The 21,480-nt window shown below is 37.7% G+C and overlaps 1 long non-coding RNA gene across 1 annotated transcript in view; it reads right to left on the bottom strand.

Moving 5' to 3' along the window:
* The window catches only part of LOC134758071 (uncharacterized), a 117,056-nt gene that overhangs the window by 43,864 nt on the left and 51,712 nt on the right, over nt 1–21,480 (bottom strand). The gene's annotated exons all lie outside the window — the stretch shown is intronic.

Genomic DNA, 21,480 nt, shown 5'->3' with positions numbered 1-21,480 from the left:
TAGTGGTAAAATAGTTAGCGCATAATGAGCTGTATTTATCATCTTTGTTTTTAATATAATTTAATTAACAGGAAATTTACATAATTTATTTTTTAATAATGACCAGTTTAACAACCGCTTGCAAATTTCTGGAAAATTTAAAAATTGGCTCTTGTAACCTGGTATAAGCCAGCTCCAACAAGTAACTAGATTAATGGAAGATATGATTCCTTCAAATATTCAAAGATACATCAAGGGGGAGGATAAGACTTTAGTATTTTATTCCAGAGGGCATCACCATGACCAGTAGATATAAACATATGATGGCAAATTTAGGATCAGTTTTAAGCCCAGACTTTTTAACAGTGAAATTGATTAATGTGGCAGCCATTTGGGGCAATGAATTTTCACTGAAAGTATCCAAATAGATAGTTTTTCCATAAAAATGTTCCAGAAGAGGTGGAATGACCTTAGATACGGGTTTTGTAAAAGGAATTCAGAACTGCTGAGAAGGGTTGACCTGCACATTGTCTTCCGACTCTAAGGTTTGAATAATAGTCACTTTTACAGTACTTTTTTATTTTTCTCAGACCTTGAGCAAGTACTTACAGGTTTTTGATTCATGATTTCAAGTCAAGTATTCCAAAATTCATACTTGAAGTTATTTTTATTGAGCCCATGATTGCAGGGCTGCTTAAATATGAACTAGGTGGAACAGTAAACATCTCTGTACTTTCATTTGCTGTCAAAAGCTTAGAAATACCAGAACTACAATAGATTCATCTGTCTGATGTCCCCCACAGGAATAAAAGGAAAACTGGAAGGTAAATAAACATTTATTTCTCAGTGGTCTTCTAAAGCGAAGACAAAGAAGAAACAGGAGAAGTGAGAAAAAGAATGTGCCTGCTCTCCCTTCAGACCCCGTGCTGGCCTTGGCCCTGGCTTAAATGTTAGATACTCTCGGTGGGAAAAGGTGTGAGGTTAACAAGGTGGAGCCATATTGATAGATTTCTCTATTTGCAGAGATCTCTAAAATAAATGTCAGAAATGGAAAAAGATCACCTGAATTTGTGCCTTTGTCTATCTTTGTTCAGACAGAAAATTGAGAGACATCCATAAATGAAAATTAGCTAAAAATAAAGCTGTCATTTGAGTAATTTTAATATGCATGCACTTTATCTCCAACTTCTTTGTGAGTTTCAGAATATTTTAGTAACATGTAGAGATTCAGCTTTCACAGCCTTGAGATGATAACTTGGAGGCTCACACTTGAAAAAAGAGTGATTGGTTACAATCAGTGTGGAGAAGAAAAGCTGCAGATGCTAGGCTGGTGACTTACTACCTGTAGTGTAATCTAATAAAGGTGCGAAGGACAATTTTGCATGCTTGATATACTTTGGCAATTACCTTTTAAACAGATGTTAGTATTTAATCCATCAAAACAAATATCCAATAAATATATAGTAATGAGGCTAGTTTATGGCTCAATTTTTTCGAAGATCTAAAAGATCAGCTTTTAATAGGTTGGTCTCAAAGCAAATTTTTTTATTAAATAGCTAGATAAATTAACCACTAGCATTAAAAACTATTGTTACCCAAACTGTGACAATAATCTGCATAATGAAGCCAGCATTTTAGATCATACGTTTTCACCTACAGATGAGCTCTATGACCATCTCCAACAAATTATAGCAGAAGAGAGGTAACAGGTGCCCCTGGAGCATCATTAGAGAAAATTAGTCCAAATTAGCCCAAAATTATTTTGAAATCTAATGTCTTTTTTTTAATTAATGAAAAATTTGTGGGTTTTACTCTACAATACAACTATATGTTATAATAGAAGGAAAATTAAATACAAAATATTTTTCTCTAATTATTTTATGACTATCGACATGGTAGGAAGATGGATTATGTGTATTCTACAACTTCAAATGTTCCCTGGCATAACATTCTGTACCTCTGTGGTCATGCATGTCCTAGTCTGAAAAGCACAGATTTCCAGGATCAATAAGCCATCTCCTCACCTGGTTTCCATGTTCCATTTCCAATTCCGTATTGCACATGCAGCTTCCTGTGTATTGTGTCATTTTCACAAACACTTCACTTACTGGGGATGACTAAGCTTAGCTGTCCACAGGTCATAAGGTTAAATGGAAGCTTGGCAGGGTACTTTGTCTTATCTTTGACCCTCAAGGACAACCACATTTAAATTACAACAGACATATAAGAACAAAGATGACTCCATAGTCTCTGCAGAAGAGGAATTTCATAAACTATTTTGGAATTTCTTCCTAGTCTAATATCATGAAGATCTGTTTTCAATACAGGCAATATGCATTTTAACTCGAAATGTCCTGAGAGACCTGTAAGGGATAAATTCAGATCATTTAATCTAAAACAGCCACTTGCATTAAAGGCCCATCAGTTGTATCCTACATGATGGCAACAATCCTGTGAGAATATCTAGAAGATGCATGGTGTTATTGACAGTGAAATTAAAACATCAGTTTAATTTTCTGTTGTATTCGAAGCTTCATATTTCACCTTAGGTATTCTTTTTTTTGTTTGTTTTGTTTTTTTGTTTGTTTTTTAAAAAACAATTTTAATTGAGGTATGATGGGCATACAATAAACTGCATATATTTAAAATGTACAATTAGATAATTTTTGCACCCATTAAATCATCACCACAATCAAGATCATGAACATATCTGTATTCCAAAACGCTTCCTCTATCCTTTTTTTTTTTTTTGAGAGAGAGTCTCACTCTATTGCCTAGACTGAAGTGCAGTGGCGCAATCTCGGCTCACTGCAACCTCTGCCTCCCTAGTCCAAGTAATTCTCATGCCTCAGACTCCCAGGTAGCTGGGATTACAGGCAAGCACCACCACGCTTGGCTAGTTTTTGTATATTTAGTAGAAATGGTCTTTCACCATGTTGGCTAGGCTGGTCTCTAACTCCTGGCCTCAAATGATCCACCTGCCTCGGCCTCCTAAAGTGCTGGGATTACAGGTGTGAGCCACTGCACCTGGCTTCACACTTCCTTTGGTATTCTTTTTTAGTGGTTGCAAAGTTAAAATGAAGATTTTTACTGTACAAATAATAAGCAATTTTTTAAACATAAAGTAAACATGTGCTATGCTAATAAGTTAAATTAGCAGAAAGGTAAAGACAGATTCACTCTTCTTCTGGAAGAATAAAGAAAATAATAAAGAAAACCTTATTTGCACATTGGAGTATAGTTCTGCCGCTAGCCAGACTGTGTCTATATTTCTTCATAATCCAATATCTAAGAGGGGCTGAGCAAGTATTTGATGAATGTATGAATGAATGAACAATGCATATTCAACTACAAAAACGAATTTCTTCTGTTGAGGATTAAATCAACCAAAAGTTTGGAAATAAATTTCTTTGGTGGCTGCAGTCAAATATGCTTTAAGGGGAGTAAAAAGAAAGTTCCATTGTAACAATGTATGGTTTTTAAAGGACAATATAATAGAAAGAAAATCATTTTAAAGTGTTCCAGCTCAAGACAGATGACTAGCACAAGACTTTACCTCTCCCTCTCCCCATAAAAATTCCCACTGGAAAGAAATAACAAGCAATTAGAAAATTGGAAAAAAATTCGTAGAAGTACCAACCAGAAAGCAAAAGAATTTCTGAATATACCAAAGAGTTGGAAACCAATGGGAAAATTTAACAGATCTAAATAACCATTAGTGCCATATAGGAAAAAGAGAGATTTGCTATGAAGTGAGTATTGCCATCAGAACTCCAGAAAAATCTAGTCTAAGAGGCAGAAAAATGAAGGAAATAGGTGGTTTAAATTTGTTAAGGGCAAGAGAACAGCCATGCCGACCCCTTAGTCTCAAATCTGCCAGCCATCGCTGCTGGAGAAACCAGAGGTGGTGCTGTCATATGCTAGCTGACCTCCACTTACTAATAAACAAACACTTGATCTCTGAGAACAACCTCCCATCACATCTTAAAACACAACAGTTAGCTATAAATCTCCCCCTGTGCTCAGTGCTTGCCCCTATAATCTGCACCAATGCTCACAATGATTTTCATATGTGCAAATGATCACTGTACTGATGAAGCAGACACTGAAATTGGAAGAAAGTATCAATTCAAGATGCAGACAATAATTTTAAAATAAAAATAATTAATATAGCCATTATTATTCCTGAGACCATCAGAAACATAAAATTAAAAGAGGCTGTAAGATAGACTAGGATTTAATAAAAATACTTAGGTATACATTTAACTAAAAAGTGAAAGATCTCTACAAGGAAAACTATAAAACACTGATGAAATAAATTAAAGAGGGCCCTACAAAATGGAAAGGTATCCTATGCTTATGGATTGGAAGAACTAATTTTGTTAAAACGTTCATACTACCCGAAGTGGTCTACAAATCCAATGCAATGCCAATCAAAATACTAATGACATTCTTCACAGAAATAGAAAAAACTATCCTAAAGTTTATGTGGAACCACAAAATATTCCAAATAGCTAAAGCAATCCTGAGCAAAAAGAACAAAGCTGGAAGCATCACAATACCTAAACTTCAAATTATGCAACAAAGCTATAATATCCAAAACAACATTGGTCTATGTGTGTGCCTAAAAACACACACATAGACCAATGGGACAGAATAGAAAACCCAGAAATAAATCCATGCACTTACAGCCAACTGACTCTTGACAAAAGTGCTGAGAACATACACTGGGGAAAGAAAAGTCTCTTTAATAAATAAATGGTCCTGGAAAAAAAATGTATTTCCATATGCAAAAGAATGAAACTAGAGCCCTATCAGGTACCATATACAGAAGCCACCTCAAAATGGATTAAAAACCTAAATGGAAGACCTGAAACTGTGAAACTACTAGAAGAAAACACTGGGAAGATGCTACAAGACATTGTTCTGGGCAAAGGTGTTTTGAGTAAGAGCTTGAAAGCATAGGCCTCAAAGGGAAAAATAGACAAATGAAATTACATCAAGCTAAAAAGCTTCTGCATGGCAAAAGAAACAATCAATAAAGTACAGAGACAACCTACAGGATGAGAGAAAATATTTGCAAACTATCTATCCAACAAGAGATTAATAACCATAATACAAAAGGAACTCAAATAACTCCATAACAAAAATAATCATTAAAAAATGGGCAAAAGACCAAAATTGACATTTCTCAAAAACAAAACATAAAAATTAAATGGCCAACAGGTATATGAAAGAAATGTTCATTATCACTAATCATCAGAGAACTGCAAATTAAAACCACAATGAAATATAATCTCACATCTGTTAAAATGGCAATAATCAAAAAGACAAAAAATAATGGGTTCTGGCAAAGTTGCAGAGAAAGCGGATGCTGCTTGTACACTGTTGGTGAGAATGTAAATTAGCACAGCCACTATGGAAACACAAAACAACTAAAAATATAACTACCATGTTGTATTAGTCCATTTTCACACTGCTATAAAAATACTAGCTAAGACTGGGTAATTTATAAACAAAAAAGTTTAATTGACTTTTGTTAATTTATAAACAAAAAGAGGTCCGCATGGCTGAAGAGGCCTTAGGAAACTTAAAATCATGGCGAAAGCAAAGGAGAAACAAACACCTTCTTCACAATGCAGCAGGAAAGAGAGAGAGTGAGGAAATGTCACACATTAAAACCATCAGCTGTTATGAGGACTCATAAACTATCACGAGAATGGCATGGGAGAAACCACCCCATGATCTAATCACCTCCCACCAGGTCCCTCCCTCAACACATGGGGATTACAACTCAAGATGAGGTTTGGGTGGGGACCCAGAGCAAAACCATATCACATGAGATCCGGCAATCACACTGCTGAGTATATATCCAAAATAAAGGAAATCAGTACAACAAGAAGATCCTGTACTCCAAGGTTTATTGCAGCACTATTTGCAATACCCAAGATATGGAATCAACCATCAGTGAGTGAATGGATAAAGCAAATACAGTGTATATACACAATGGAATATTATTCAGTAATGAAAAAGAATAAAATCCTGTCATTTGAAGCAACATGGTTGGAACTGGAGGTCATTATGTTAAGCAAGGCACAAAAAGACAATTTTCACATATTCTTACTCACATGTGGAAGTTAAAAAAGTACATTTCATCGAGGTAGAGAGTAGAATTATAGTTAACAGAGGCTGGGGACGGTAGGGAGGAAAGGGAGGAGATGGAGAAGTTGGTAAGTGGATACAACATTCCATTTAAAAAGAAGAAATAGGTTATAGAATTCAATAGTGCAGTAGACAGACTGTAGTTAACAGTAATTTACTGTATGTTTTAAAATAACTAGAAGGGAAGAATTGGAATGTTTCCAACACAAAGAAAAGGTAAATGTTTGAGACAATTAATATTCCAACTACCCTGATTAGATTATTACACATTTTACATGTATACATGTAAGATATCACATGTATTCCCAAAACATGTACAACTATTATATATCAATTAAAAAAAATAAGATAGTTTAGAATTTTTAAAGGAGGGGTACCAAAATTCAAACCCTATTATATGAGCTAAGTAACAATGAACATGTAAAAGGGCATGGAAAAGAAATATGAAAGATTAAAAGAAAGACTTCCATAGACACAGATATGCAGCATAGATTAGCTATTTTGTATTGTTCTTTGAAATATAAACTGAAATTCACTGCACTGTCATTTAGAGTTACTTTAATAAAAATATATTTGTTTCTAATTTTTAGAAACTGGGCACTTGTGGTCATTTCCTAATTCAGAAATGTATGTATTTTTTTCCTAATTCAGGAAATGACCAAAAGTCATTTTTATTTTAGTAGGTACATATATTACTTTCTCTTCTATTATCCCTCAAGAGTAACAAATGCATGTCAGTAAGTGTCATCTAATAATTTCCTTACTTGTGCTTCACAACTATTCTAGAAGGTAGGTATCACTATAACCATTTAATATATGAGAAAACTGAGGCTGAGTAAATTGTAGCAATCATAGAGCAAGTAAGTGACCCTTTAGAATTTGAATCCAAGATTTTTATCCAGTACTTGAGCTCTTTTTCAAATATTCTAACATTTTGAATGCATTACAAAGAGGAATGCAAAAATAGCATTAAAATTTTTACAGAGTTTCAGCTTACATTATGATAAAATTCTAGAGTAGAAATTCCATGAAGGCAAAAATAATATCTGGTTACATTTTAAGCACAAAGCTGAGAAGTACAGCTAGGATTCTCCGAACTGTAGACACAAATTTGTTTTGTTTTGCTTTCCTTTTCATTTGTTTATTTTTAAGTACTTGATGTACTACCTATCATAACTGCTAACAAATTTATTTTAAAATATTATATATAATGGGTTTATTTTGATAATCAGGTAGGAATTATATTTTTTTAAACTCTGGGTTCACGGATATGGGCAAGAAACAAAGTTTCGTAGTTAGAAAAAAGAGAAAAAGGAAGTTAAACTTACCTATGGCAGCTCAAGAAAAAAAGGAATCATTTTTTAAAAAATAAGATCTTTCAAAACACAAATAAGTAAAACATAGGCTCCAGGTAAATATTGTTAGCATCTAAATTTTTAACAGCTTACCTTTGAACAGCACTTTCGAGATTAGGATAGCATTTCCCAACGTGTATTCCATAGGATATTGCTGGCTGTGAGCCAAATATATTTAGAAAACATATCACCTATGTCTTTTCTAAAAGTCACAAAACATATGAGCATTGTAAAGACTGAGAAGTGTTTCACATTTAAAAACTTAATTCCTGGTTTAACTTAGTGTTTCTCAAATGATTACAACCATGGAAGCTTTTTTTTTCTGGTAACATCTATTAACATTCATCAGAAATAGTGATGGAAAAATATTATTTTATTTAGTTCATAAACAAATCATATGAAAAGAATGACCTAATCCCTACTTTTTTGTGATCTACCCAGGTCACAGGGTAATGAGTTGTCAAGCAAAGATTTGCACTCAGGTCTTCAGACAGACCAGAGATCTTTTCTCTTCCTAGTTGGCTACAGTTCCCTTTTTTACCTACCAGCACAGTCATGCTCCGTTTATTTTTAACCCATGAGGAAATTGCTTGTGCTGCCACTTCATGTAGCACTTCAGGATTTTGTTCCAATTTTGAGAGAGAATTCTTGATAACAGAATTGCTGTGTTAAGTATTTGTTTAAAGCTAAAGCAGAAAATCACTCATGAGTAACACAGGCAGTTAAATGGTACCATCTGGAGCAAGAGGCATCTCTAAGTATCCTTATTTAAGAACCAGTTTACAAATAATAACAGACCCCTGGAATTAAGCAGTTAGCTCCTTTGTCATGGATAACAGCATTCAAGGGAAATAGCTTGCTTCATTGATTTTGAATCATCACAAACAGAAATACTAGGATATTTTGGCTGTTTCATTAGAAATACCAAGAGGAGGATCTTTCAAATCAATAATATTGAGAGTAACAGATAATCCAGTTGGTGTACTCTAGTTTATAGACGCAAAGAAATAACAGCATTTCATACTTAGAAGAAGAGCAAGGAAATTAAACTGACCTAAAGAAAGAATGGTTGCAGTTTTGGAAAAAGCAAAAGGCTTATTTCATAACATAGAAATACTGTATAAATTAAACAAAGTTTCTAGTCATTACTTGTCACAAACTATGTTTTTACTTTAGGCTTTGCTTATCTGCACAGTATTCATCAAAATCATATTTTGTTTATTTGTACTGTGCATGGTGTATTATATATGCTCAAGAAATATTTGTGGAACAGATATAGATAAAAATAGAGATAGAGGTAGATACAACAGAGTATAATCAAGGACTATCTGCGCAAAATAAAGAAATTCAAAGGAACTCTGAAGCCTAGAAAATCAGGGCTTCCTTAGGGCAATGTTTTCCTATCTTAAAATGGTAATTTTTATACTGCACTCTGGGGTAAACAGACACTGCTCAACACCAAAGTAGACCTGCCAGGGCCTTTCGCCACTCAAGGGCTTGCAAGGTCATACCCAGGCCTGTGGTGATCAATGTCTGCCCAAGAGACTAAAGTATTCTTTCATTTGTCTTCTGTCACATGTATAGAACTCATTGAAAACAGATTTTTTGGTGTGACCTCCCCTGCAGCGCTTTGGGAGGTTGAGGCAGGAGGATGGCTTGCACCCAGGAGTTTGAGACCAACCTGGGCAACATAGTGAGACCCCATCTCTACAAAACAAATAAATAAATAAAAATTAAAATCTGAGTTTGGTGGCTTGCACCTGTAGTCCCAACTACTTGGCAGGCTAAGGTAGGAGAATCCCTTGAGCCGAGAAGGTCGAGGCTGCAGCAAGCCATGATAATACCACTGCCCCAGTCTGAGCAATAGAATGAGACCCTGTCTCAAAAACAAACAAAGTGGACCTCATCAGTGTCTCTGAGAGATAAAGGAGGTAAATTATGTGGATTAAAACTGCTGTGAGAATTCCAAGAGAATATGTGAGAAAGGGTCTTGTACAGCAAATGGTCAAATCACCCAGGAGGGTAAGCTTTATTTTTATATACATACACGTTGTAAAAATAATATTGAATATTAGATTGTTCATCATTCTTTTTTTCTCTTACTAGTTAATTTACAACACTTACACATACAAATATTATAATAAATACTTAGGTAGATATGCAGTTTCATTTTAATAGTAGCTGTCTGCTAATACTTAAGCATTTTTTCATAAATAGTTTCTGTTGTCTGTGTGTGTATGTGTATGCAGGTGTGTTTGACAGGATGTTTACCCTATGAACACACCTTCAGTTGCACAACACTTTAGAAGAAATAACACATCCAAGTCCATTTTCTTCTTAAATTCTTAGGGGAAAGAGTATCCCTCTTCTCCTTTCGGATTGCTTGTTGCCTTGAAAAACTCCATTGTCTATTCACAAATAGTATAAAGGCCTTTTCAAGCCCTTCTTTTTCTTTTTAATCCTCTGTTTACTAAAGACAGTGGTTAAGACTAGATAAAGAGATAGAGAAACATCTTAGCTGTTTAAATGCCACGTCTTTTCAGGTTCTGTTCCATCCCTGGGATTGTGTGCTGTCCCATGAAAATACAATCTATAGAATGAGGAGAATACAAGAGTGTTAACACTCTATGTCAGTTGCTGTTCAAAATACAGTGACAAAATGGTCTGGAATTTGTAAGCAACTGCAGCTTTGCCCCATTTCCACTGCTCTGTTTTTGATGATTTTTTCCATCATAAAGAGATGAATCTGAAGTGTCAACAGTTACTTTTGGAGCAAGAAAAGGGTAGGATTGGGAAAATTTTTCCAAAGCCTAGTTTTATGAAACTACACTTTATGTTTATGTTCAGTAGTGGTGCTTCAGTGATTAGGTGTCCCTGGGTGACTTTTCCATGATATTTATATAGTGTGCCTTTAACTTTTTCAGAGGGCTTTTGCTTCTTTTCTCCCATAGTTCCACATATCTTTGGGCACCTGGAGTGACTACACTCTATATTGTATAGCTCATACAAAAACTTTCTATTTTGGTAACATTTAAGATGTCCTTTTTATATTGTGGAAACATTTTGGCAATTTAGGCAAAGAAAAAGACACCATTCACTAATATAATGTATTTGCAAATAGGTACAATATACTAGCTTTGCATAATGCTACTAGGAATCAAAGGTTTAATTTACAGAATGAATGACTATATAATGCAGTCTTTAAATATGGAGAAAAAAACCTCTAAAACTGAAAAGCAACTCGAGCATCTTTTTTTTTCATTTTTGCATAAATTCCTTTCATAAACTAATCTTTTCCTTCAAGGTAATTGTGTTTAAAAGAAACCTGCAAAAGACAAAATGATAGATCTGTATAAGTTTAAATGGAAACAACTTACACCTATTCAACATGGTGGGGGAAGATTATAAATGCATGAATATGACTGAAGCATGTATTATAATTGGAAGGATCATGTTAAAAGGGAGACTTCCTGCTGTTCATGTGATTTACTTTTGAAGAACAATATATACATTAAATTATTCAATGGTTGATTGTAAGGGTTGATTTTGATTTGACATTTTTAATGCACTAACTAAAATTTTAGTATTAAATTTTAGCTATAATTAACTCAAATTTTAGAATTAAGTTGTAAAATAGACTTCTAAAATTATATGAAAATAAACTTTCTTAGTACAAAAATAATGTAATAATAAGTGTCTGATTCCTCCTCAAACCATATTATTTCCACAGGAGCTGATAGAGTTTGGATGTTTTTTCCACTTGAAATGTGACCTCCAAAGTTGGAGGTGAGTCTCCTGGGAGGTGTCTGGGTCATGGGGATGGATCCTTCAGGAATGGTTTGATGCTGTCCTAGTGGTAATCAGTGAGTTCTCACTCTATGAGTTCATATGAGATCTGCTTGTTTAAAAGAGCCTGACACCTCCTCCCTCCCTCTCTTGCTTCATCTCTTGCCGTATGATACACCAGCTCCCCCTTCACCTTCCACCATGACTGTAAGCTCCCAGAGGACTTCACCAGAAGCAGATGCCAGCACCATGCTTCCTGTATAGCCTGCAGAACCATGGGCCAAAATAAATGTCTTTTCTTCATAAATAACCCAGTCTTAGGTATTTCTTTATAGTAACACAAAATGGACTAACATAGAAAATTGGTACTGAGAAGTAAGGCATTGCTATAAAGATATCTGAAGATGTGGAAGTACTTTGGAACTGGGTAACAGCAAAAGGCTGGAAGAGTTTGGAGGCCTCAGAAGATGATGGGAAGATGAGGGAAATTTTGGAACTTCTGAGGGACTGGTTAAATGGTTATAACCAAAATGCTAATAGAAATATGGACAGTGAAGGCCAAACTGAAGAGGTCTCAGATTGAAATGATGAACTTATTTGGAACAAAAGCAAAAATTATACTTGTCACTCTGTAGCAAAGAACTTGGGTGCATTGTGTCCCTACCCTACGTATCTGTGGAAGTTTGAATTTAAGAATGATGATTTAGGATACCTGGCAGAAGAAATCTCTAAGCAGCCAAGTGTTAAAGAAGGAGCCTGGCTACTTCTAACAGCCAATGATAAGATATGGGAGCAAAGAAATGACTTAAAGTTGGAGCTTATGAATAAAAAGGAAGCAGAACATAAAGGTTATCTTGCAGTAATGACTGAGTTATCACACTATGAGTTCATGTGAGACTTGGTTGTTTAAAAGAGCCTAGCACCTTTTCCCTCTCTCTCTTGATTCCCCTCTTGCCATGTAATACATTGTATTGGCTTCCCTTCTCCCTTGTGCCACGATTGTAAGCTCCCTGAGCACCCCCCCAGAAGCAGATGCCAACACATGCTTCCTGGATATCCTGCCAAGCCATAAGCCAAAATAAACCTCTTTTCTTCATAAAGTATTCAGTTTCAGGTATTCCTTTATAGTAATGCAAACAGACTAACACAGAAGCCATGGCATGTACAAATATATATACACTTGCAGGCACCCTATTACAATGGCATACACATAGTATACACATATGCACATAAACCTGCTTTAGAAATCATTATCTAATTGTGTGAGAGGGAAAGAGTTTTTATGAGAACATTTAGCATCTTAATTATGTCTGGTTTAAGTTAAAACTAAAATTTATATGAAGACGTTGAATTACTTTAGTTTATAGGAAGAAGACACATTTTTCTAATTTATATGAAGAAGATAAATTTACAATAATTAATAGCAATCAATTATATAGCACTTATTATGTGCCAGGCTCTGCACTAAGCATTTTAGATGTATACACTCATTTAATTATTTCAAGAACTGATGATATATGTTCTATCATCACCCCCATTTAATAGATGAGGAAATTAAAGCACAGAGTTTAAAGGATTCAAACTTTGTTAAGCTTATGGAGCAATTCCCAACCTCAACTTCAGCCTCTCTCTGTCCCATGAGTTTTTATTTTTATAACACCTATACTTTAAAATTTTTGCATATGTATTTATCTGCATGTTTATTGCCTGTCTTTTCATATAATATATAATCCAAACGTGTTTAATGAGTTAATGAATTTAATAAGAATCAATCATTTACCTAGCACTACATTAAGTACTGAGATAAGATGTTGAATAAGATAGATCTGTCTTCCAGGAGATCATTTTATAATAAAAGAGAAGGATAAGTAAAGAAGTAATAAAATCACAATATAATAAATGCTCAGAAAAAGTTCTACTGTAGAGGATGGAAAATTAGTGTCATTGAAGGGAAGAATATATTGATAAGGAAAGCATCTGGGAAGAGGATACACCATTTACAAAGCTATAGGAGCAGTAACCAGTAAGAACAGTCAGTAATTGTATCCTTTGAAACATGGAGTAAATCTGGAGGGAATTTTCAAGAAATGATACTGGAGAGACAGCCTGGGAAAAGGTCTCAAAGGAGTTTATGTACCACGCTAACAATGATCAGAAACATCATTCTGGCTAGATTGTAGAAGACAGGTTAGTGAACTGTAGTCTTAGTAGGAGAAACATCAATGACTAGGATGCCTTAGCTAGGGTAATGTTAAATGCTGTACAGATAACCCCAGACCTCATTGTTTCATCACAACAGAAGTTTCTTTTTTTCTCACAGAAAGTCCAAAATAGCTGTTTCTTATTGATGGGTGGATCTACATAAGTCAGGAATTCAGATCTAGGCTATATTCCCCGTCTTTCTTGTTTTGGCTTTGTTCTGCCTTGTTTGTTGTTCTTTTACTTAAATTTGGTCATCCTTTCTTTCATTTTGAATAAGGATCTTTTTGTAGACTATTAAGTTCCATAGAGTGGCAGAATACAGTAGTGTGTCTTAATCAACATTTATTTTTAATTCCTAGCATGCAGAGACTAGAAGAATAAGAAAAAAAAAAATGACACTTGCCAGATTCCCTTGCAGCTAAGGTTCAAGATATGACTTAGGTTTTGCACAGTGGCATAAGTATTTAATTTAGAACTTAGTCACATGAAAAGGCAGGCAATATAAAATCCATCTTACTGATACACCGTATTACTGATATAGTTACTGGCAGAGGTACCTATTCTAGAGCACCCAGTTATAAGAGCAGCTCCCTGATTCAGCAAGTTCCTGATCACAGCAGAGGCAACAGCTCCCTGGGTACTCCATTTCTGTGAAATGGTTTGGAGAGGTGTTTCAGCATTCAGCTTCAAACTTATTTTCAACTATCCCAGTGATTTATGAGCTACCATTATCTTTTAATAAATCACTTTCTGCTTTCATTAACTAGAGAGGATTCTGTTGTCTATAACTAAAAACTTGGACCATTATGAGTTGCATCAGCTATATTAGCCAAAATAATACCCAAGGCAGTTTCACGTGAGCTACCTGTGTGTGTGTGTGTGTGTGTGTGTGTGTGTGCAGGTGGTGAGCTAGCTCCACACAAGCTAGCTCATCTTATATATAAAAGGCTATAAGGCAACAGCTACATCTTTGAAGAGTAGTGCCTACAGAAACTCTCATCCCCTTTACTCTCCTCTGTTGTGGCTTTTGGATTTCCTTTGCAATTTTTTTTCTTTTCCAGTCAACTAATCCTTCCTGTGACTATCTCTTATCCCCAATTTTCTCTTAAATTTACCCAATAATAGTTGAGTAAACAGAATCAAGAAGATTATGATGAACAACTATGTTCATTCCACATAGCCCAGTCCCCTAGTTCTAGTGCATGGTTCTTATCAGGGAAGGGGTGACATTCCAAACTCAGATACTTGTTCTACCTCCCCATTCTTATTTTTTCACAAACAAGATCTTTGACTCTGATGTAATCAAATTCCCAGGTAAGTCTCAGTCAAGTTTCATTCTAAAATATAAATTCATCTAACTTCAGTACTCAAAAGCCATCATTAGCATTTATTTATGTGTTCACAGATAGATCTAAATAGAAAATAATAGATCTAAAATTTAGGTGTCCATGCATTCTTGGAGAGAGGGGTGAGTAGGGAGAATAAATAACATAGCAGGACCATTTTTACCCAACTTCCCCATCCTACTCATACTTATTAGCCACTAAAGGCCCTGGAAAAAAATCTCAAAAGTCCCATGTGCTTGTGTAACCCACAGGGTATCAGACTGTGTGAAAGAGTTAAACAGTAACACCTGGTCCACTGCCTCCCGGAATGACTGTTTAACGTGCCAAGAAGAAAGGTCATGGACTCCTTGTTTCTGCCCAGTCGAGTAGCTGTTTTCAGTTTGGGTTTTTTCCACCAAAGCGACCTTAAAACACTGCTCCCATAGCCACAACATGCATAAAGAACACAGACAAAGATTTCCGGGGATAGAATGACACAGAATTGTAGCGTCACGCAGCTCCAGCCAGCATTTGGCAGAGCATAATGGAAAAGAGTAAAACCTCCCATAGAATTCAATTGATAAAGACTCAGTACTTAAAGACTGCTTTGAGGCTGCGTATAATAAAATACCAGTGTAACAGGGAGCCTGGAATGCCTGGTGAGGCAGGGCTTTAATTTGTTTTACTGGGCAGAGTACCAGCTGCTTCTCTGTTTAAGCAGAGGTTAAAAAAAAAAAAAAAAGAAAGCTGTCTTGGAGCCGATCTTCTCTACTCTGTGCGGTTACACAGTTATGCAAATGTAAGGCATAAAGTCACTCCTAAGTGAACAAATCTTCCACTAGATTTAGCAGGTTTCACCTAACTCTTGGTAATCAGAGCCCCCAAAATGGGTGCACCAGTTTGCATAAGAAACTCTTGGCAAATAAAGAAAGCAAAATTTCAACCACTTTCCTGAGATGAGAAATTAGGAAAAGCCATTTAAATTAGGAAAAACCCAGGAGAAGATAGCCCTGACTAAATTCTGCTGACACATAAGATCCCTAAGGAGAGTTCGCTGTCAGGGAAGAGAGAGAGTATATATGGTTGACTTGGGCTCAGTGGAATTTCCTAAGGAGAGAAATTCCTTATTGTTCTAATTTATAACTGCAGAAACAGTGACAGAAAGCTATGATTTGGGGCTCAAATATGGAATACCAGCATAATCTGCCCAAGGATCTGAACCATTTAATGTATCATCACTAGAGAACCAATAATGTTCAATAGTAACCTATGGTAGCAAAGATGCAATGAACTGGTTGTACCTTTCTGGTATACTTCTTCCACTTGGCTTTCAGAAGCAGGGCTGACATGTGGTAGGCCAAGCCCAAGCCTTGAAGATCCAATGTCTTCTTGGCCTTATTTGTACTTGTGTACAGACTTCTTAGTATTACATTGTTGAAATGTTATGGTACAAGATAATGCAAATGACAAAGTAAAAATTGTAATACAGAACCTGGATCTGGAAGAAATGCTAAAGGCAACTTTTGCTGTTATATCAGGTAATTATTTCAGAGATGTGGAGTGTGGTTAGGATTTAATAAAGTTGGTGTGATGAACAGAACTTAAGGAAAACTCCAATGATTTGTACCTCCTGGTGTCTCTTTGTGTCCATGCCTTTATGTAATCTCCCGTCTTGAGTGTATGTGGGACCTACGACTTGCTTCTGATCAATAAGATAAGGGAAAGGTGATAGGATGCCATTCTCATGATTATGTTATGTTACATGAGACTCAGTGTTAGCAGGATAGAGAAAGAGATTCTCCTTGCTGGCTTAATAAGTAAGCAGCCATGGGTAAGGAAGCCTACATGGCAAGAAACTGGAGGTGACTTGTAGGAACTGCAAGTGCCCTCTAGAACCTAAGGGTGGTCTCCAGATGACACCCAGCAAAACCCGCATCAGTCATACAGCTTCAAGAAGATGAATGCTGCCAACAAGCTGAAAGAGCTTCCAAACAGATTCTTCCCCAGTCAAGCCTTCAAATGGGAAAACAACTCTTTGAACATCTTGATTGCAATTTTATAAAACCCTAAACAGGACCTAGTTAAACTATGGTCAGACTCCTGACCCACAGATGTGAGACAAGAAATATGTGTTGTTTTAAGCCACTTAATTTGAAGTAATTTGTTACACAGCAATAGAAAATTTTTACTGTGTTACTCTTGATGAACCCCACCAAGAATAGCCCTGACCTGGGAGGCTGTACCTCAGACAGGCAGATGACCCTTGCTGGGATCCAAATACATTTCGTATAAAGAAACTAGCATCCTGGAGAAGGAGCTTCCATCAGCATAATATTTTCTCAGATGTTTGGCTGAGAAAGTACTTTGAGCTTACTGCATGAAATGTAATTGTATAAGACATAATGTGTCTGAGTGCTCTTTTTCATCAGCCCTCAAATCTCCAAGGAGCTCATTCTTGTCCCTTCCTTTAGAGGCAGGGGACACATAGCTCCTGCAATTATAGAGGATAGAAATGAAGGTTTAAGTAAAAGAAAAGATGTTGAAATAGCAAACGAGGAACCATTCACCTAATCCACGTTGCTACTTCTTATGGTTATTTTCAGTTAAAAAATTTCTAGCAGCAACCCTCATAATACTGGGTTGTGTATGAAGGAGACTTTAAGTGTGATGTGGTAGAAATCATCCTCATATTAACAAGGGCTCAGGAATTCACTGGAAATATCATAGAAGTTTTTAGGGACATACTGGATATATATCCTTTATATATAATTTACATTTGATCAACTATGTACAGTTTTATCATTTTAATAATTTTTGTTGTCTATCACAAGAATTCATTTTTTTCTCCTGTTATCCCATTGTTTACTTTATCAGAGATCTTTTCACATCTCAAGGCCTCTGAGTGGGCAAAGGCCTCAGATCTCTGTCATTCAACAAAAGGCACCCCACATCCTCATTGACTCCTTAAGCTTCTGAGGAAACCCCAGAAAAGCCCAGAAAAGCCCTTTTTCTCCCCAGTTTGTCTACCTTCCCCCTCCACAAGTTTAGGCTTTAAAGACAAAACAATCCAACAAAGAGTAGACACAGTGTTCTTTTGGGACTCTGACCAGTTTAGCATTTGTTCCTGCCACAAAAATGGGTCAAGACCTTCACAAGGCAAAGAGTTCAGAACTCAGAGCACAAAACCTGACAACCTTCTCAAGTTTTTGGAAGAAGTGATGAGCAAGACTTCTCACGTCTTCCAGGTTCATGTGGTGAGAACATAGGACAAATTAATACCAGCAAAATATCTTGCCACTTCATACCAGTTTAAATAGCCTTTATATATAGATACCTTAAGTGGTGGCCGATACCTCACCATCAACGTCAAGGATCTGGTATTCAGACTGACAAAACCAGGTAAACAATGACGCCAACATAATACTGTTAGTTCTCCCTAAAAGTGTCACAAGTTAGGAATACTTCAGGGAAAAGAGATGAAGATGATTGTTTTATTAGAAACCTACAGAAACAGGCAGATAAACTCTTGGCACTGAGAAGTAATGGGGAAAGAAAACATTTAGTGCCCACCTCCCCACCCCTTTACCAAGTTTCTACCTTTCTCCTGTATTACTGTCTAGCCTTTGACCTCTCACACTGACTCCCGAGCAACAGGTATAAACATTGCCTTTGGGTTAATAACTGTACGTACTGCCCAATCCTTGAGGGGTGAGAAGTCCTCAATTTTATTGTTATTAGCATGATGATTTTATGTTTTTCCAAGCTGGATCTTTGCATTTTGTTCTCGATTAATTTTTGTCCCAAAGGAAACATTGTTTTTCAAGGTGATTCAGTTCTACTAGACTGTACAGATTTTATGGCATTATTGGATTAAATAGGCCTTATGGGCTTACCTTGGGAACCCAGACACCATTTATAACATTTCTGTGGGGAAAATTCATTTCGAGTTCTAAACTACCAGCTCCACAAAAAGCTCATGAGTAAACCAGTTATACCTTCTTAATTTTTATTTTTTAATTTTTTTAGCCTTGCATTTGCCCGTGAGAGGAGCAGCCACACTGGAACGAGCTGCATTCTTTTAACTAACTTCTTTTATCAGTCAGAATGCTTTTGTCTGTAAGTAACAGAAGACCCTGCTAAATGCGGCTTAAACAATAAGGGCATTTTTTATGACATTCAGCAAGAAGTCCAGAGAGAAGTAGATCCAAGAAATGGCTCAGTAGCCTAACAATGCCTTAAAGTACCTAGCTCTTTCTAACCTCCCTGCTTTGCCAGGCTCTGCATGTCTTCAGTATTCCTCATCCTCGATCCCTAGGCAGTAGAAACTCTATGCATCACATCCTCATAACAGCATCCAAAGGCAGGAAACGAAAGAGATGGAGGTATTTTCTCCTCATGCATATTTCTTTTATTAGGAAGAAACCTTTCCCAGGAGTCCTGCAACAGACTTTCTCTCAGCTCCTATTGGCCAGACCTCAGTCAAAGGCAAACCCCAACTGAATCCCTGATGAAAGCAGAATGAGGTTGTGACATATATCCTTCATGTTTCATACCCTGTGCTAGTGAGAGGTGACAGCGTGCTGGCAGTCCTCACAGCCCTGGCTCGCTCTCGGCGCCTCCTCCGCCTGGGCTCCCACTTTGGTGGCACTTGAGGAGCCCCTCAGCCCACCGCTGCACTGTGCGAGCCCCCTTCTGGGCTGGCCGAGGCCGGAGATGGCTCCCTCAGCTTGCAGAGAGGTGTGGAGGGAGAGGCGCGAGCAGGAACTGGGGCGCTTGCGGGCCAGCTGGAGTTCCCAGCGGGCCCGGCACTGGGAGCAGCCGGCCCACCCTGCCGGCCTGGGCAATGAGGGGCTTAGCACCTGGGCCAGCGGCAGCGGAGGGTGTACTGGGTCCCCTAGCAGTGCCAGCCCACCAGCGCTGCGCTCGATTTCTCGCCGGGCCTTAGCTGCCTTCCCGCGGGGCAGGGCTCGGGACCTGCAGCCCGCCATGCCTGAGCCTCCCACCCCCTCCGTGGGCTCCTGTGCGGCCCGAGCCTCCCCGACAAGCGCCACCCCCTGCTCCACGGTGCCCAGTCCCATCCACCACCCAAGGGCTGAGGAGTGCGGGTGCAGGGCATGGGACTGGCAGGCAGCTCCACCTGCAGCCCCGGTGCAGGATCCACTGGGTAAAGCCAGCTGGGCTCCTGAGTCTGGTGCAGAAGTGGAGAACCTTCATGTCTAGCTCAGGGATTGTAAATACACCAATCAGCACTCTGTGTCTAGCTCAGGGTTTGTGAACGCACCAATCGACACTCTGTATCTAGCTACTCTGGTGGGGCTTTGGAGAACCTTTATGTCTACGCTCTGTATCTAGCTAATCTGGTGGGGTGGTGGAGAACCTTTGTGTCTAGCTCAGGGATTGTAAACGCACCAATCACCGTCCTGTCAAAACAGACCGCTGGGCTCTACCAATCAGCAGGATAGGGGTGGGGCCAGATAAGAGAATAAAAGCAGGCTGCCCGAGCCCACAGTGGCAACCCGCCGGGATACGCCTCCACACTGTGGAAGGTTTGTTCTTTCACTCCTTGCAATAAATCTTACTGCTGCTCACTTTTTGGGTCCACACTGCCTTTACGAGCTGTAACACTGACAGCGAAGGTCTGCAGCTTCACTCCTGAAGCCAGCAAGACCACAAACCCACTGGGAGGAACTACCAATTCCAGACGTGCCGCCTTAAGAGCTGTAACACTCATTTCCAGGGTCCGCGGCTTCACTCCTGAGCCAGCGAGACCACGAACCCACCATAAGGAAGAAACTCCCAACACATCCGAACATTAGAAGGAAGAAACTCCAGATGCGCCACCTTAAGAGCTGTAACACTCACCGCGAGGGTCCGCGGCTTCATTCTTGAAGTCAGCGAGACCAAGAACCCACCAATTCCGGACACACTGGGAGTAGAGCACATCTTTGCTTAGAACATTTTCCCCAAACTTGAACAAAATTAGGGTTCAGTTAGGAAATAAGAGGAGGCTGGTTGTTGGTAGGTAACAAATAGCATATGTCTTAGTGTAATTTTACCACTTTTTATTTCCTTTTGCTTAAGAGGTTCACTGTAGACCGGTAACATATGGCACTGGGCTGCAAAGATGAGACTGTAATAGGTTACAAAACACATTAACAAAACGCATGCTAAATTACAATGCTATGGTTGTGCTGCAAACGTAATGTTGTGAAATTATATTCCTGATTAGAAAGTATAAATTGTGCAATGCTATTTGGATGTTAGAGTGATTCATTGAGCTTAAAGACATAAAGCATAGAAAGCTCCCTAGTGCTAGCAATACCCATTTTTCATTGACCTATGTCCAACGAACCAAAAGAGAACCCATGTGGAATTCTCATACAAATGAGAATGTTAGTTAATATGCCACTTACTCTACATTGAAATCATGGCAGGTTTTCAATGGTTAGTGACACAGAAAATATTTGTCCAGGGACTGTTAGCAGTAGTTTTTTCCAAAGCAGTATCCCCCGAATTAGAGCCAAGTACAACCAACAACACAATCACCAAGGATCCTCTTCTCCAGTAATAAGTCCAGAGGTTCTGTTTAATAAAAATTATTACTCCTTTTGTAAAAATTCTACCCCTTATCACAAGGTTATATAAAAATAATTGATGGCTTAGAAAACATA

Source organism: Gorilla gorilla, chromosome 2, assembly GCF_029281585.2.
Source record: "Gorilla gorilla gorilla isolate KB3781 chromosome 2, NHGRI_mGorGor1-v2.1_pri, whole genome shotgun sequence".
NCBI lineage: Eukaryota > Metazoa > Chordata > Mammalia > Primates > Hominidae > Gorilla > Gorilla gorilla.
The sequence above is the reverse complement of the archived record's forward strand: the minus strand, read 5'-3'. Positions and strand labels throughout refer to the sequence as shown.